Genomic DNA, 16,112 nt, shown 5'->3' with positions numbered 1-16,112 from the left:
GAGGAAGAACGTGGGCGTGAGAGAGGTCCGCGGCGGCGAGGTTTGAGGGGCGGCGGCGGCGCGATGTGGATGGGGCGGCGAGGTACGAGGGAAGGGAGAGGTCGGGGAGAGGGTTGGGGAGCGGAGGCGGCTGCACGAGTGCAGGAGGAGAGACGGCTAGGTCACACCCGTCGCTATTGGATATATTTCCAACCATGTGAAATGACGAAAATGCCGCTGTGGGGGCACGGTAATTACGCGCGGTGGCACGAACGACGGTAACTATTCATTCCAGCAGTAACTTTTTTTGATCCGACGGACGAGGTCGATCGGGAGCGATATCCAACGGTCCAAAATGCATCAAAAATTCGATTCGACGGCCGAGAGTCGCTGAGCTCTGAGGAGCCTTGTACATCCATCCTTCTCTTATTTCTAGATTCGGTGTTCGCTCGCCACTCCCTCGGCTCCTTTTTCCCCGACGCCGAAGCGTGCCTTCTCGACGGCGCGAAGCCGCTCACCGCACGCTGCGGCCTCCTTCTCGTTCGCCTCTCCCTGGACGTAACTGCTTGCTACCAGTATGGCAAGTCCGTCATTCGTCTGGCTGTGCGCAATGTGCTTACTCACATGTGCGATGTGCTTCCCCCGCCATGTGGACATTTGGACTTTAAGAAAAGCGGTTATGCCATCCTAACTAGTGCAGACTGCTCCTCGAGCGTAGAGGAACCGTCGTTGTCACCGAGCTTCTCGACCTTGTTTAAAGTCTTAATCATCGGCACGGTGAAATTCGGCCCGCCCAACCTCTATACGTTCTCATCCAGCGACTCAAGGTGGAATAAGCCTATAAAATTAACTTTTGACACTGCTGGGGGGATTCGTGACTCTAAGCATCCTGACACCATTATGTCTCACGGTTAGGTGCATTGGAGCATCCGGAACTGGTACCATAACTACTCTCTTGACATGGACATGAAGACATTTCACATCTCTCAGACAATGATCATGGACAGGACAACTTACTCGGAAACCGACGAGGACCCGCAAGTCCACAACTTGTTGTCACCGCACGATGCTACTCAAGGATAGCCAGAGGCAGATTTATATCGCTGACCTTGAGACGGGAGAGATGGAGGAGTTTGTACAAACACATGCGCGATTCAGTAAAAAAACCATTGTTCAATGGATGTTCAATCATCAACATATCTATCTAAAAAATAGCCATCGATGCTAAATTGAAAAGTATGTTATTTCTCAAACAATGTGATTTCTACTTTCAACTCCTTAGAAAGATAGGTTTTTTTCAAAAAAAAGGAGGAAGATCCCCGGCCTCTGCATCTGGACGATGCATACAACCATCTTATTAATTATTAACACAAGACCTTACAAAGTCACAACAGTAAGACTAAAGCCACCGTCTAAGCAACATCTGTCGCTACTCCTATCCAGCTGATGAAGGGGCGATGATAGTCTGGGTCTAATACCAAACAGACCTCGCAGCCAAACTTAACATTTAAGACCTGAGATCCCAACCAGGATGCCTGTCGGGTATGGGCACCCACCAGTCTGATGTGCTACTCAACCAGGACGCCTGCCGGGTATGAGGCCGCCGTAGCCACCTGCAACCAATCCATCTTCAGAGTTGTACTGCTGCATCTACCTTGCTCAGCTGCCGCCAACACCACCACGACGCCAGACAGCGTCACCCTCCTACGCGAGTCCATCACCGCGCATCGGACACCGAGTCACCACAGTGCCATGCTGCCGAGATCCGCCGCCATCAATGAGTGATATGAAGCAACGCTCCACCAAAGAACCTGTCCTCTGGTCCCTCGATCATGTGTGAAAATGACGCCCCAAATGGGGGAACGACACTAGAGCACGGCCGTCATCCGATCATCCGATCTAGGTTTCCCCCCGGAGGTAGCAAAAAGTGGCCTTGAACTTCTTCATGGCGATGCCTTCAAGAAGGCAAGGATGCAGATAGCGCCGCCACTGCCGGCCTTGCAATAACCGAAAGCAAGTTTTCACCCAGATCTGTTCGAAGGAATCAAACTCCCGTGCACGGCCGCCGCCGCCACCACCAGGCTAAGCACTCGCCGCCGCTGGCACCTCCACGATGCCCAGAGGCCGCGAGACTCGCCGCCACCACGCCTGGGCTGCCGGCCACCGCTGCCAACACCAACCCCACCATCCACCGGATCTGGGCAGGGATCCCAGATCCATCCCCCACCACCCACCACCACGGAGGGGAGGAGGCGGCGTCAGCGAGGGACGTCGGGAGGGGGAGAAAGAGCCTAGGCAGGGCTAGCCTGTCGCCCGGCTCCACCCGGCAGATGGGAACGGCCCGCGGAGTCCCCAACTGCATGCGGGAGCGAGCCGCCCCGCCGCCGCCAACGCAACACGGCCTTTGGCCGGCCACGCCCCAGGCGGCGGCGAGGGAGGGAGTTGAGGCGAAGGGGCGACGGGGGCGGCGCTAGGGTTCCTCCCGAGGGCGCCCGCGGGAGCGCCTTGGGGAGGTTGGGTGTAGGTAGACGAAATCATGTACCACAGTAAGTAATAAACAGATAACAACAACATATAAATAAACACGATTCAGAAACTATGGAGCGCCGAATGCTTAAACAAGTTCAATATAAGACCATGAGGCATGAGCTACCATTGCCTCAAAATCTGAGCATTTGTATGCCCTCTGATTTTGACGCACGTCATGGCTAATTGGCACAGTACATTGTGGAGATGCAATGAACGGACAAAACATAGCACCCAGTTAAAAAAAAATTCAGAAAAAATTAAAAAAATTCCAAAAAAAATTGGGGTGGTGGACAATTTGATGCGTGAGGTACGCTCCAATTTTCAAAACATTTGGACTTCTGTGCAGCTCTCAGCAAAAAAGACAAATCACACCAAAACAGTATATGAACAGTACATATTTTTACAGACCTCCGATTTGTCTTTTTTGCTGAGAGCTGCACAGAAGTCCAAATGTTTTGAAAATTGGAGCGTACCTCACGCATCAAATTGTCCACCACCCCAATTTTTTTTGGAATTTTTTTAATTTTTTTAGTATTTATTTTGATTGTTTTCGTGAGCGTGGGTGCAGATGAGCTCGGGTTCAGATTCGAATTTTCCCAAAGCATAGGCAAAATGAGGCTAATTTTTCATCTCGATCTTTAACAAGCTATATGAAAGGTGCACGGATACCGAAAAAGGCTAAAGGTGCACGGATAAACTAAAACAACTGCCTGATTACTACATTAGTCTAGAAACCCAGATTCACCATTGCTGGAACACTCATGGACATAATCGGTCACCACTCACCTAATGCGGCAAGCACATGTCCATGAGCTCCATCATAAGAGAAGGGCAGCTTTCCCACAGGTGCTGGAAGCCGCCGGTGGCCATGACCGCCCTCAGCTTTACCGGATCCGCAAGAAAATCAAAGCACGCCTTCTTCGGCCCCTCACAACGGTGCTGCTCGGCTAGGGCCAGGATGGTCGTGGGTCGTGGCCGTGTCCACGTCAATGCACTCGCAGATCCACTCCTCACAGATTAGCTTCAGCCGCTCCATGCCATACCTGTCTGCTGCGACGAGAAGTTTCTGGCACGTGACGTGGTCGTTCGCCATCCCCTGCAGTGACAGTGAGCCCGTGTACGCGAAACGGAGCAGCGCCTTGAACACCTCCATCTCCAAGTCTTCCACGCGCACGACGCCAGCAGCGGCAGCATTGCCCTCCTTCATTGGTCCGAAGAGCTCGGCTGCGAAGACCGGCGAGCAGGCCGCGAGCACACATCGGTGCGCGGGGATGGTCTCACCACCCACCTCGAACACCACGTCGGCGCCCATCTTCGTCTCAAAGAGCTTGCCGAGGTTCTGGCACACGTTGCACGGGGGCACGGAGACGTAGGCCACCGCGTTGTCGGCGGAACGGCACCTGTGTATGACAACGATGTCGCGCCAGGTGCTCCCTTCTGATGAAGTCGTCGTATTCCCAGCACTTCCGGGAGGTGAATGCGCTCACCGATGCCGACTCCAGCGCCACCGCCTGCTCCGCCTCCTCCTCGTCGGCGAAACAGATTTCGAACTTGATCTTCACCGCCGTCGCTACCTCTTCGTATAGTTGCAGGGAGAGGGACACGTAATCCGCCACCTCCGTGCGTATACCGTTGGGGAAGTAGTTGATGCGCCACCAGTGGCCGCCGACTGTGAAGGGCAGGGAACTGATCCGCTCTCCGGTGAGGGCGCCCTTGGTATCATAGTAGCCGTGGATAGTGAGGTAGTGGTACCCTTTCGTTGTGTCGGCGACGATGCCGGATGCAGACCTCGACGGCGACATTGCCGGCCTACTCCTCGGGATCGGGTGCCCGCAACTCGATCTCTTGCTGCTGCTTTGGGCGAGGGTTTTGCGCAGGGCGGCCGTGAACGAAACAACACTGCGCGTCTGCGCGTACGATGGTTTCTTGTAGGTTCGAGTTTTGACGACAGGACAAATCTGCGCTGCAAGCCGCACATATTAGAAAGACGATGCGATCCAACGGTGCATGTGATCCATCGTACTAAGGTAGGATTGTGGATTGAAACTGTTGTCTCGTACGCCTAGGGGAGACCAAAGGAGGAAGGAGATCCTTTGGAAGATTTCTCCCTAATCTCCACACGATCAATTCTGGCATTAAACGAATTTTATGAAAACCACAGTTGACGTGAATCCTTTATGGCCATATATATCAACAAGTCCAAAAGTGCGAACCTCGATTACCCATATATATCAACGGGTGTGCGGGCTGGCTCGGGATGGAGTCAGAGCTCGCGTACTGCCGCCCCAGACCGCCGCCCGCAATTCTGCCCGCAGATCAACCACCGGTGATGTGGCAAAAATTGAAGCTTGAGACGGTGGGGAACGAGGAGGAGGACGAGCCGGCAGCATCGCAGCGTGGTTCGGGGGAGGAAGGCGGCGTGGGGCGGGGGAGGGAGGAAGGCGGCGGGGGGCGGCGTCGGAGAGCCAAGACAGCGAGCAAGAACGGAGCGACGGCGGGGAGCGACGGAGTTCTGTGTCGGGAGCGGAGGACCGCGGGATTGGTCGGAAAAAATAGAAGGACCGTTTCGCAAAAAATACATCCGGTTCATCTAAGGCGCAGGTGTCGCCTGCCCGGCAGGTGGCTCCGTCGTCCACTTTGGTGAGCTGAGCATCTTCGTCGCGCTCGTCCCGACGAGTGCCCTAACGGGGTGCTCACCTTCTCCGACCCGCTGCCGCCTTGCGGCCGCGGTGTCATCGACGATGTTGCCGACCTCTGCGTCCACGTGTGGAGGTAATCATCACCAAGTCCAGCAACACCTCTGGCCGCAATAGGCATGCGGCTGCGCGGCCGCGGCTCCGGCCCTGTGTATGGAACTGAGGAACTGGGATGATGTTGCACGTACTATGCACCAATTTTCTGTACTCCCTCTGTATAGTAATCTAAACACTCTTATATTAATTTATAGAGGGAGTACATGGCAGAATATACAAAATTCAAATGTCCATGCTTGCACTGGAAACTCAGAATTCTACTTGGACAGGGAGAAAACTACACAAGGCTGGCAGAATATACAAAACGAAGAAGAGGCCTGCATGGCAAATCAAATTGATTATTCAGTTGAGATGGCAGCAGCCACAATCGTCCAAACAAAAAGAGAATAATTGCTTTGACTTCTCTTTTGACCCAAGAAGGCAAAGGGGAGAAATTTACAGGATCAAGCTATCTGGTAACAATCTCCTTGGAAAAAAAGAAAGCACAAGTGTCGGGGATATACCCCGCGGTATGACCCGGACGGAGTCATAACCCGGCTGGGACTTGGTAAACCGGCGGATGGTAAACCGGCGGACAGTTAAGACAGAGAGTTAAGACAGATGGCTAAGATAGACGGTAAACCGGCAGGTGGTAAACCGGCAGGTGTTAAGTCAGATGATAATCCGTCAGGAGTTAAGTCAGATGATAACCCGGCAGACAATCTTAAAGGGCAACGCTAGGCACCGGTGCACCGGCCCAACTTTCGGCTGGTCAGCCCCTAGCCGTTAGATGTATTTCACGTGAGCCGTCTGATCTTTATCTTCCTCCCATCCAATCGTCCTCTACCTTCGTCCAAATACAGAGAGACACAATGCGTTGATTTTGAGCCGCCGCCGGCTGCCCCCGCTCGGCTGTGCTATAGGTGGCTCGCCGTCCGTGTCCTGCGACTCAAGGCGCCTCGCCGCGCTCCCGCGGTTGCAGCACCCCGACCAGGCCGCACCCTCGCAGTGCATCGTTCCGCCGCCCCGAGGATGTAGCTCGCTGCGGCCGCCATTGTTGCTCCATCCCGACCTGTTGGCTACAGCTCTCCCCATGCTGATTGCAACACCGCGCCGCCCGTCCGGTACACACAAGATTTTCGTTGTTCGTAGTACCTCCAGCAACCTCGCCATGCTTCTCAGTTTGCTTGTAGCACCATGGCAGCTATGAAAATGGGTTGTAGCAAATTACAACCCCGGTTGTAGCAAAAAATGAAGACATTTGAAGCAAAACATTGTCAACGTCATCGTGGGTCGCAACTAAGACATCAATGTTGAAGCTTTTTCCATTGCCGGATGTAGCTTTTGTTACAGCCGGTTGCAGCTTTTCATAGTAGTACATAGCTTCTGTCATCTATAGTTGAAACTTTTTCCATCTCTTGTTGAAGCTTTTTTCGTCACTAGATGAAGCTTTTTTTGTCACCGGTTGTAACTTTTCTTCCTCGCCCATAGCTTCCGTCGTATACGGGTTGAAGCTTTTTTCATAGCGGGTTGAAGCGTTTGTCGTCACTGGTTGTAGCTTTTTTGGGCACCGGTTATAGCACCAGGCATCTCTCTGATTCCAGCACACAAAAATTGGCTTCGCCGTCACCGTCCCGCAGCAGCCCCCATGGCCACCAGCGCCTCCGCCTGCAACACCAACTCGAGGGCCTCCCGCGATGCAGCACCACCGGCGGAACCATGCAGCATCCGCTGGTGCGAGGGAGAGCAAGTGACATCATCTCTCCACGGCTGTAACACCCTCGATGCGGCTATATCTCCCACGTGTCGAAGCACGACTTAGAGGCATAACCGCATTGAAAGCAATGTCGCAAGTGAGGTAATCTTCACACAACCCATGTAATACATAAGGGAAAGAGATACATAGTTGGCTTACAATCGCCACTTCACACAATTACATGAATAAAGCATTACATCATCCAGATACAATCAAGGTCCGACTACGGAACCAAAATAAAAGAAGAACCTCAAATGCGACAAAGGTCCCCGATCGACCCCAACTGGGCTCCACTACTGAGCAACTAGAACGAAACAACACAAAGGGCAAGATCTTCATCGAGCTCCTCCTTGAGCTTGGTTGCGTCATCTGCACGGTAACATAGGCACCTGCAAACTGGTTTTGGAAGTATCTGTGAGCCACGGGGACTCAGCAATCTCGCACCCGCGAGATCAAGACTATTTAAGCTTATAGGAAGGATGGAGTAATGAGGTGGAGCTGCAGCAAGCGACTAGCATATATGGTGGCTACAATCGCAAAAGAGAGCGAGAAGAGAGGGCAAAGCACGGTCGATAAAAGTATGATCAAGAAGTGATCCTATAGCAACCTACGTCAAGCATAACTCCAACACCGTGTTCACTTCCCGGACTCCGCCGAGAAGAGACCATCACGGTTACACACGCGGTTGATGTATTTTAAATAAGGTCAACTTCTGGTTTTCTACAACCGGACGTTAACAAATTCCCATCTGCCCATAACCGCGGGCACGGCTTTCGAAAGATAATACCCTGCAGGGGTGTCCCAACTTAGCCCATCACAAGCTCTCACGGTCAACGAAGGAATAGACCTCCACCCGAGACGTTCCGATCAGACTCGGTATCCCGGTACAACAAGACATTTCGACAGGGTAAAACTAAACCAGCAACACCGCCCGAATGTGCCGACAAATCCCGATAGGAGCTGCACATATCTCTTTCTCAGGGCACACTCAGATGAGCAATCCGTACAACTAAAACCAAACTTCGAGTTTCCCCGAGGGGGCGCTGCACAGGGCTCTAGTTCGGACCAACACTCAGAGGAGCACTGGCCCGGGGGGGTAAAAAAATGATGACCCTTGAGTCTGCAGAACCCAAGGGAAAGAAAAGGCTAGGTGGCAAATGGTAAAACCAATGTTGGGCATTGCTGGAGAAGCTTTACTTAAGGCGAACTGTCAAGGGGTTCCCATTATAGCCCAACCGTGTAAGGAACGCAAAATCCGGGAACATAACACCGATATGACGGAAACTAGGGCGGCAAGAGTGGAACAAAACACCAGGCATAAGGCCGAGCCTTCCACCCTTTAACAAGTATATAGATGCATTAATTAAATAAGATATATTGTGATATCCCAACAAGTAAACATGTTCCAACAAGGAACAACATCTCCATGTTCCAACAAGGAACAAACTTCAATCTTCACCTGCAACTAACAACGCTATAAGAGGGGCTAAGCAAAGCGGTAACATAGCCAATCAACGGTTTGCTAGGACATGGTGGGTTAGAGGTTTGACATGGCAATTTGGGAGGCTGACAAGCAAATGGTAGGCATCGTAGCATTGGCATAGCAAAAGAGCGAGCAAACTAGCATATCAAAGATAGTGGTGATTTCGAGGGTATGATCATCTTGCCTGAGATCCCGCAAGGAAGAAGAACGAATCCATGAAGAAGACAAACGGACGTAGACGAACGGATCCTCACAAAAGCGACGTAACCGGAACCAACCCGAAGAAGCAAACATCGGAAAAGAAGCACACAACATAGTAAACAACCAGCACATCAACATGGCATGATGCACAATCAAGTATGATGCATGTCCGGTTTAATGAAACATGGCATGGCAAAGTGCAACAAACAATACTACAAGTTAAGTGGAGCTCAATATGCAACGAGGTGCATGTTGACGGAACACCACATCAATTATTTAGTTATCTCTCGTTTAAGCTACCCAACAATATTAACTGTTGTTAAACATGGCAAGAGGTGAAGCATAATATAAACTATACCATCTAAACAATTTAAATGGGGCCGGATATAACAACAACAAATCCGGTAAATCCCCATATGCATTTAGCAATTTAATGCAACAACAAGTTAAACATTTTAAATGTTGTTATCATGATGCGGATGACATATACAAGTTTTATGCAATTTTATGAAAATGTTGACATGAGCATGTTATGAAGCATTTGGTCACCATGGCGGAACAAAAAGGGTGCCACGGCGGCGAAACAAAAATGGTGCCACGGCAACATTCCGATCCCGGTAACTCATGGAGATACCGGTGCAAAAGGAGGTGTGCGGATGTGCGGAACATGCTAGAGATGGTGGGGTGATCCCGGTTACCGGGTTCCCACGGTTCATCGGCATGGCGAACGAGGAGGAACGTGCATGAAGCAAACGGGCACGGTGCAAACATAGGGTGCATCTCATACAACACATGCATTCGGTCCACGGACGGCGTCTCGGGGTTATACCTTCGAAGCATGCGTTTTCGGAGCGGTTCGAGTCGTCGAGGGAAGTAGTTGTTCACGGCGACGGTAGAGGTACTCGCGATCTTGGCAACGGTAGTCGAACATGTCCGGAGAGGAACTTGTCGCATCCACGGTATACGGGCGTAGTGGAAGTAGTTGTTCAATTGTTGTCGTGGGAAGTAGTCGTACACGGCGTCGGTAGTGGTACACGGGTCTTCGGGCGACGGTAGATGGTACATGTTTTCGTAGATGAACTTGGCGATCCGAAGGGGTACTTGGCGCATCACCGTGTAGTTGTACATGGTTCAAACAAAGGCATTGACACATCTAGAGGGCATCGAGGGACTCGTCAAGGCCCTGCCTCGGGAGGTCACCGGAGATGCATGGAGGCAGCTCGAGCTGCTGGCTGTTGGTAGCGTGTGCGGGCGGCGTGTGGAGGCGGAGCAGGGAACTTGGCATGACCGAGACAGGGGGCGAGCCGCGCGGTTGGTTGATGGTAGCCGCGGCCATGGTGGTGGTCGCCACAAAGCAGAGGAAGCCGAGACTTGGCGTTGGACGATGCGGTCGGCATCGGCCTTGACGTGCAGCAGGGGAGGTGGAGCTCGTGCTCGAAGAGGAGACCGGCGGCGCGACGCGAGGGGACGCGAGCTCCATGGCAGAGGGAGCGATGACGTGCCTGCTCCCCTGCTCGAGATCGAGCGAGGACGAGGGAAGCAGAGGAGGTCGAGGTCGAGGTCGAGGAGGCTGGACGTCGGCGGGGCTCGAGACGGGGGCGACGACGTGGATCCGGCGGGGCAGAGCTTGGGGAGGCGACGCCATGGAGGACGGCGATGAAGCGGAGGCGAAGGAGCTGCTCGGCAGCGCTCGCTTCTGGCGGGGTCGAGGGAGGAGCGGGCGGCGGCCTGGCGACGCGGTCCCCGTTGGAGCTCGAGGGAGAGGGCGAGAGGAGGGGGATCGAGCGAGAGATGCGGGGGTACGAGGGAGAGATGGCTCCTGGCGGCGCGAGGGAGGAGAGGGAGACGAGAGGGAGAGATGGGGATCGGGCGCTGCGGCTAGGGTTAGAGGGGGGCGTGGCTGGCCTTGGGCCGGCTTAGCCTTGGGTCAAGTGGGCTGCGGGGAAGCGGCCCTCTTCTCTCTCTCCCTTGTATTTTCTTAGCAGAAAACAATTAAAGAGAAGAAAAGGAAAGAGAGGGTTAGGGAAAAGGATTTGCGCATGGAGACAATTTTCCCGGACTCACAAAAATGAGCTCGATCCAGGAAAAATAGAAGTGGGCATGACCGAAAGATTTAAATTCAAACTCATTTGAAATTCAAATGGGTTTGAACTAGGACTTGATGAAAGGAAGGTCCAAAAATGTTCGGATTTTTGGTGGAGTTCCGGAAAATGATGAAATAAATATTGGCAAGGTTGGAGACCAAACTTGAAGCAGAAAAGGAACGAAATTATTTGTAAGTGTGTTTTGGTGATTCCAAAATAGTGGAATATTTAATATAGCTCCCTAATATTGGAGGATATGTTATAAAGAGAAGTCACCATGTGAGTCCCTCGATTTAAATGGATCGAAAAATCCATACAATTTATTTAGTTGAGGTTTTAAAAATTAATGATATGATGGCATGATGACATGATGCAATGCACATGATGCAAGGATGAATGCAACAAATAAAACAAATCACACGACGAAACTCGGAATAGCTGGAAGTCTTCTGGAGCGTCGGTCTCGGGGCGTTACAACACTCCACCACTACAAGAGGATCTCGTCCCGAGATCTAGGATGGCACCGGAGAGAAATGGAAGAGGAAGAGAAGAGGTAAAACTAAGTTGCTTCTTTGACCAATGAGTGAAACCAAAGAACCTTGAGAGGTTGAGCAATTTAAAAGAAAGAGCACAACTGAGAAGAACGAGATTGCAAACAATCCGTTAGAAAAAAAAGGAACAAGGAACATTACGAGAACTTGAAGGTTGCAAAGACATGAATCAAGAGTTTAATGGACAAGATAGAATTCGAAACCACTCCGGTTAAAACAAGATGAGAGGGGAAGAATTCGGGCAGTACTCCGGTTGAACATGGAAGGAATAGAACATGAACTTGAGAAGATGGGATGTTACTTGATGAAATCAACAACACACTGCCTCCGGAACTATTGAAAGAATGGCACAATGGGTAAGAAGGATTTCAGACAGCTCTCCAGTTGAGGAAGGAGGGAAAACTTGATAAGATTAGAGAACTCGAATGAAAACACGACACTCCGGTTAAATGGATAAGCAAGAAAAGAACACGATCCTCACGAATCGAGATGGTGAGTGAAAAGAGCAACGTCACAATGCCTCCGAAAGAAATAATAGAAGATATATCATTGAAATAACAGAATGGAGAAGAAAATGCCAACTTCTGCCACAAATGAGTTTGGAAAGCATCCTTGCAAAGAAGAATTAAATGGAGTTGTTGGAAAATCAACAACGAAAAGCACAAGCTTGTAGTGGGCTTATGGAAAACATCTCAAAATTATGAGGTGACAACCGGCCACTAACGGAAACAATTGCTTGCTTGAGATCAACGAAGAGATGAAAACTTCTTTCACCGAGAGGATAGGAGAAAACTTGGATCATTGATAAGCACCACAAATAGCAACATTCCCAATGGAAGGCTTTTAGGTGAAATATGACACAAGATAACTCCAACAACGAGGTTGATGGATTTAAAAATAACTCATTCTTAACAACATGTGAATCATGGAACATGAACTCAAATTATCAAGAATGACATAATACCACCTCCAAAATATGGTAGAAAGAATCGCACTCCGGATTACCATATGAAGAAAGCTTGAGCTCCTTAGGAAAGAATCTCGATGAAAACTTTGAGAAGGGAATTAAATCCTTGATGAACCATCCTGTAGAACCTCCATGAAGAACTCCGGTAAACAAAAGGAATGAAAAGAAAGAGAAATTGAAAACACAAGGTGAATCCTTGCAATGATTTAGATGGATCTCCGTGATAATTAGAGCTTGGAACTCCGGGAAAAAGAGAAGATGAAACAAATGAAACCGAGAATTTTAAGGGCCTCCGGAATAAAGAATTAATCACTTGGATGAACAAGAATAAGAATTATGTTATGCTTATCCTTCACCAATTAAATTGACGACAATCAACGGATTTGGCATACTACTTATTCTCGTAGAAAGGATTAAAAGAGATATAGCGTAAACTTGAGAAGGTCTTCAACGAACCACCGGTAGGATTGGAACAACAAATGAATTGATATGATGAACAAGGAAGAGAGATCTTGAAAGAACCACCGTAAGAATTGAAAATGATCGAAGTAGGGGTGCATCACCGGTAAGAATTAGCAAATGAACGAAGGTGCTTGAGACAAACTAGATACCTGAGAACAAAGAGATCAAGAACTGATTAGAGGATATTCAATAGATGCACCGGCAAGATAGGAGAATGATAACTGACGGCTGAGAATGAATAAACCTGAATTGATGGACTCCGGATGACAAACTGAGAAGACTCTTGAATATCTCCTGATGGGTGAAAAAGATTCTCACAATCGAAAACAATTATGAGAGGATGGCAACAAGCTAGCACCATGAATCTTGAAGAGAATAGAGCAAGATTAAAGAGAAACTCTTCTTCGGTCTTCAAATGATGAGAATGACAACGAGAAACACCACCAAGAATTATTGAGGCACACCGGAAGAATCAAAAGCGAAGAGGTTGAGCCAACTATGAAAAGAATTTGAAAGATCTTGCAGAAAAGCATTTGACTAATGATAACTCATTCTTACGTCAAACTTGGAGAAGAATTTAGGATAGCTCTGGGAAAATAGAAGAGTCAGGTAAGATCCTGGGAAAAGACCTGTGGGTTAGGGCCCACTCAAAAGAACACCGTTGAAAAGATTTAAAAGAGATGTTGCACCGGTTGAATTAAATGACTTGAATGAGATACCAATCTCGAAAGAGCTTGAACGAATGCAGAGTGGAAACACGAATCTTCGAGATATCTTGAGCACTCCGGAACAATTTAATAGCGAGAGATGGATGATTAAGAGGTGCACCGGCATAAGAAAAGCATTGGAAAAAAAGAAAAGGAGTATGCTTAATACCAAAGCTTGAATTAAATCCACCGGAGAAGAAAAGAACGAGGAATGACGAACTTGAAGCTCCATTAGAATCTTCATGAGAATCACCGGATAAGAACATTGACGGAAAAGAATGGAGAAACTTCCCATCAATAAAATGGATACTTGAAGAAGAAATCTTAGTCCTTGAAGAAAAACAAAAGGGAGGGAGGGTGGGAAAAACAAAGGCAACTTGGAGACGGATGAAACAAACACCGTTGAGAAGAAGTGATAAATGATCTTGCAAATGTTGACGTGAACGGATCCACTTGAGGAGAGACACACAGGTTAAAAAAAAGGATTGACAAGACAGACTCGATGATCAAGAAGGATTAGTATTCACATAGGAATATGAGAACACCATTTGGAAAAGGTATGGAATCAACATTTGACTTCGAAGCAACTCGAATACCACAACTCAAAACAAAACAAAGGATTGGCTTGCAAAATAAGCCAGAACAAACATATGATAGAGATTTCGTCCGAAGTTTTCATGGTGGGGCCTACACGGGCTCGATCGTACAGCACCATCATGTACAAGGCAGTGCACATGACATACGAAGCGTCCCCGAGTCGGCATAGCCAAGGACTCTTTAAGACACAACGAGACCACTGTAAAATCGACCGTGAATAGGCGGACCACTAGACGTCGAACCCCAATTTCATATCATACATCCGTCAGAAAGATATCCTAAGAGCTACTTGAATTCCCACCTATGAAACTCCCGAAATTTTCAGGTTATGCAATCAGGTGTTGGGGATACAGGGGAAGCATAATATCTCACCCAAACTAACAAATCCTACATCCAGCTTTATCCATCCTTCAACACATAACCAAGAAAACTTCGGAAACCATCTACCTCAACCTTCGAAAAGCATCCGTTATACAAGTTATGGCAATACTCCCGTACTCACCTCAGTACTGGGTTATCGGGGTTATCTCACCAACAACTGCATAAAAGAGATTTTCGATGTCGGCGTACTAAACTCAGGTATTCCAGAACTGCAACGATAAAATTATGACGACAACACCTCAGAGCTCAACTCCCCGGGACACTTCCACTAAACCCCTGACAGGAGGCACCAAGACAATGTTCTCATCATAAAACCATCGGAACGATTCCAAGATACCCGCGTGATCCTAAAATTTTTTTTAGTGAAATTTGAGAAGAGAAGAGTCAAAACTCTACGTCAGGATGCCTTACCAGAGCGATGAGGAGACTGGGAAGTAAAAAGAATTCCTAAACTCTCCGATATATAATTCCTAAATGACTCAAAACATTTTTTTCTAGACACAAACTCGGCTGCTAAAAACGATCAATCAGTGGGGCTCCTAAGGTCGGGGAAGGCTCTGATTACCAACTTGTAATGCCCTCGATGCGGCTATATCTCCCACGTGTCGAAGCACGACTTAGAGGCATAACCGCACTGAAAGGAATGTCGCAAGTGAGGTAATCTTCACACAACCCATGTAATACATAAGGGAAAGACATACATAGTTGGCTTACAATCGCCACTTCACACAATTACATGAATAAAGCATTACATCATCCAGATACAATCAAGGTCCGACTACGGAACCAAAATAAAAGAAGAACCTCAAATGCGACAAAGGTCCCCGATCGACCCCAACTGGGCTCCACTACTGATCAACTAGAACGAAACAACACAAAGGGCAAGATCTTCATCGAGCTCCTCCTTGAGCTTGGTTGCGTCATCTGCACGGTAACATAGGCACCTGCAAACTGGTTTTGGAAGTATCTGTGAGCCACGGGGACTCAGCAATCTCGCACCCGCGAGATCAAGACTATTTAAGCTTATAGGAAGGATGGAGTAATGAGGTGGAGCTGCAGCAAGCGACTAGCATATATGGTGGCTACAATCGCAAAAGAGAGCGAGAAGAGAGGGCAAAGCACGATCGATAAAAGTATGATCAAGAAGTGATCCTATAGCAACCTACGTCAAGCATAACTCCAACACCGTGTTCACTTCCCGGACTCCGCCGAGAAGAGACCATCACGGTTACACACGCGGTTGATGTATTTTAAATAAGGCCAACTTCGGGTTTTCTACAATCGGACGTTAACAAATTCCCATCTGCCCATAACCGCGGGCACGGCTTTCGAAAGATAATACCCTGCAGGGGTGTCCCAACTTAGCCCATCACAAGCTCTCACGGTCAACGAAGGAATAGACCTCCACCCGAGACGTTCCGATCAGACTCGGTATCCCGGTACAACAAGACATTTCGACAGGGTAAAACTAAACCAGCAACACCGCCCGAATGTGCCGACAAATCCCGATAGGAGCTGCACATATCTCTTTCTCAGGGCACACTCAGATGAGCAATCCGTACAACTAAAACCAAACCTCGAGTTTCCCCGAGGGGGCGCTGCACAGGGCTCTAGTTCGGACCAACACTCAGAGGAGCACTGGCCCGGGGGGGGGGGTAAAAAAAAATGATGACCCTTGAGTCT

The 16,112-nt window shown here is 49.2% G+C and overlaps 1 pseudogene; it reads right to left on the bottom strand.

Annotated features, from left to right (window-relative positions):
- Positions 1 to 3,199: 3,199 nt before the first annotated feature.
- LOC123134886 (BTB/POZ and MATH domain-containing protein 1-like) lies at positions 3,200 to 4,430 on the bottom strand (annotated as a pseudogene).
- Positions 4,431 to 16,112: the final 11,682 nt, after the last annotated feature.

Source organism: Triticum aestivum, chromosome 6B (assembly GCF_018294505.1).
Source record: "Triticum aestivum cultivar Chinese Spring chromosome 6B, IWGSC CS RefSeq v2.1, whole genome shotgun sequence".
Taxonomy (NCBI): Eukaryota; Viridiplantae; Streptophyta; class Magnoliopsida; order Poales; family Poaceae; genus Triticum; species Triticum aestivum.
This window is presented reverse-complemented; position numbering and strand designations above follow the sequence as displayed.